At 32.1% G+C, this 3,042-nt stretch overlaps 1 protein-coding gene across 1 annotated transcript in view; it reads right to left on the reverse strand.

Annotated features, from left to right (window-relative positions):
* Positions 1-3,042, reverse strand: part of LOC109533679 — a gene marked incomplete at its 3' end in the record, with an annotated part of 304,359 nt that overhangs the window by 248,950 nt on the left and 52,367 nt on the right. The window contains 1 exon segment of the mRNA XM_048661449.1: positions 2,438-2,479.

Below are 3,042 nucleotides of genomic sequence, written 5' to 3' on the forward strand. Positions count from 1 at the left end.
ATAAGATTAATGGTATACACGAAAGAATCACCAAGAAAACAATAAAACTTTATTCCATAGGGCAAATAATTACGTTCTCGAAAGTTAGCATTAATTTAAGTCGTACAAACAGCAGTTTCGGACCAAAAATCACGTCTTTTATGAAAAGAGAGAAAATGTATAATTCCGGGCAGCCAGTGCTAATATCCAGAAAGTTCTGGGGCATTAGCCAGATTTAAATCGCTGCCGGATTGATTAATGTTGCCTGGAAAGAATAATGAGCTTTGCATCCCTTAACCCAGATAACTTGTCACAAACGGCCTGGCTCTTGCTATTATGAATTATGATGTTGAAAAAGAATAAATGCATATTTTATAAATTCTGTACAAGGGAGTGCGTTTTCATTTAGGCAGTAAAGTAATGGAAGTAAAGGTGAAACTATAAATCAGTGTCCTTTTTATGTTGTTGCAAACCGTACAATCATAAATAGTGGATTTTTGCATGTTCTGACGTAGGCAACTTTGCCTGAGTAAAACTTTACCTGATTAAAACAGTAAGTTAAACTTAAGTTAAATTAAAATCAGCGAAAGAGTTGTATTTTGCTTTTGTTTTTGCTTTTCCCCCTCTAGAACAGTGAGATCAGAGGCGAAAAAGTTTCGAAAAAAGGGTTTGGCCAAAAACTCAGAAATTCGGGCGATTTTCCCATTTTTTCAACAGGGACTAAGATAGCTAGCGAAAAATAAACTAGTGACTGTTATTATCCGTTCCCGGATTGAAGTCCGAAACAATAAAAAATCTCTGAAAAAAACTGACAAAATTTCATTTCATTTCATTTTTAGCTCACTAAAAAAGGAAACTTTATAGAAGCTGACAACGTTAAACCGTTTCCAGTGTATTCCTGCAAATTTAGATCAACGAGTGAGGAATGTAAAAAAGGTTTCTGCTAATTCCCTAGATTAAAGTCATAATGTACACTATATGTTCATAAAAGCCACCCTCTTCTAAAAAAATTTGTAAAATTGCATTGCATTAAACTGATTTCGTGTTGCTCCAAGATGTGCCATTTTTTTGGAAAATGTTAATTTTTTGTATGCAGATTCAATTATTTAAATTTTGTAGTTTTTGTACGGTTATTAAAATTTTGTCTTTCAAGTCTTTAAGCTAATTTTTACCACGCTTTATTATATAAACCGACTCAGTTATGTTATCTATTAACTCTAATCAATCATAATAATTCCTTGTTAAGACTAAGAACTTTGCTCCAAATAGAAAAACTAGGCTAATTTGCTTTTTGTAAATCCGTATTATAGTGTGTATATATAGATCCTGGGTGTGGTTTAAATCAACCGTTGAATATAAATATGGGCTAACGCTTTCGACTGTTAAGTCATCATCAGGGCCGTCGTAAAATTATAAGCAAACCCCAAGAGTGCAACAATTTGCTTTTCATAAAAAATATATTTTATTTCGCTACACCTACGTTCAAATTGTCGAAACTACTAAAGAAACACAAAAATTAGGTGGTCGACCAATAGGCTAATAAGATGTCTGTGTAAATCGAAATCAGCATCACAAACACCCATTTTGCATTTCTTTAATAAATGTCTTCAAATTTATAAACAAATATGTGTCGATCTTCTCTCGGATCTAGATCTAAAAGTCCTAAGTGTGAAAAAGTCTACCTTCATTTAAAATATATACTTGCACAGTATTACAATGAAGTTCTACGAAGTATTGATCAACCGTTAGTCACATCAAACGCAAGATCGGTTCCTGGAATCTTTACTATTTTAACTTCTTGCAACGTACTAAACAAAATTTTCCACGTACAAATGATTTTTTTTCAAAATCCAAAAACACATCAGTAACTCTTTAAATACATCAACAATTCTAAAGCTACAAAAGTTTCCAAACCTGCAGAAACGCAACTAATGTCAATAAAAATTTACTAAATTTTCAGAACAAATTCAGAATTCAGAACAAAGTGCAATGTGCAGTATGTGTTGAATTTTTACCGCTTCAGAGTATAAATGCATACAACAGTGTATAGATTTGCACTTTTACGTTCCAGTCTTTCCGCAACTCCGAGCACAGAAAAATCAGGCGAAAACATCTGACACATATTCTGATAGCTTTCGGTATCTAGAAAATGTATCGGTGTTAAAATGATTCAGATGATCAAAACCGATTACAGGTAACGCAGTAAATATGAAATTTCTGTTTTCTGAATTATTTGGAATGGAAAAAAAATTGTTTAACTTTCAGCTTCAAAGCCTATAATGTATTTTCTTTCAAATCCACTTTTGAGCCTTCAGTTTCTCTCAATCTGAAGGTATCATTTGAAAATCTCATATTTCCGTTAATAATGTCGTTTAACCGATATTTAATAAGTACCTCGTATAACGACAACTAACTAAATTCACTCAGAAATTAATAACATGTAAATAGAATGACTTACCACTTAATTGAGATCGACGAAGAGAACCATGCTCCTGCGTTCCTGCAACAACAAGCTTTGTAATTATTATGCAATTACAAATCAATTAATCAAATGCTTTCCGCCAATTAAAGGGAATAATTGAACTACTGTGCTGTAAATAATTGAAGGAAAAGGCAACCCAATGGCAACAAATACTAAATTAAAATTGCAGCTTAGATATAACGGACAAAACTGCGATATTATGAAATCTAAATAGTAAGTATCTGATGTTACGCGGAATTTAAATAAGCCTGAAACAGGACCATTTTCTGTTTACGGCCACTGTCAACTTTTTCAGGTATATTTCTGCATCATTACAACGTAAAATAACAAGTGATCTATTAATTTGTGTAATGTTATTTAATGATCTGAAAGATTTGGGTTAGTTAGATTTCAGACCATATGTTTTACATATTGCTGACTCGTTTTCATTTTTAACTTGAGAATTGATATTTTTTAAACAAGCAAGTAATTAGGGTTTGTCGGTTTTTAAAAACCGGTTTTAAAAATCTGGTTTTTGGAGAAAATTATGAAATTCAAAAACCGGTTTTTTAGTAGAAAATATCGTGTGTGGAATTATTTCA

Source organism: Dendroctonus ponderosae, unplaced genomic scaffold, assembly GCF_020466585.1.
Source record: "Dendroctonus ponderosae isolate FM_Combo_2020 unplaced genomic scaffold, Dpon_F_20191213v2 Dpon_F_20191213_1, whole genome shotgun sequence".
In the NCBI taxonomy this organism is placed as follows: domain Eukaryota; kingdom Metazoa; phylum Arthropoda; class Insecta; order Coleoptera; family Curculionidae; genus Dendroctonus; species Dendroctonus ponderosae.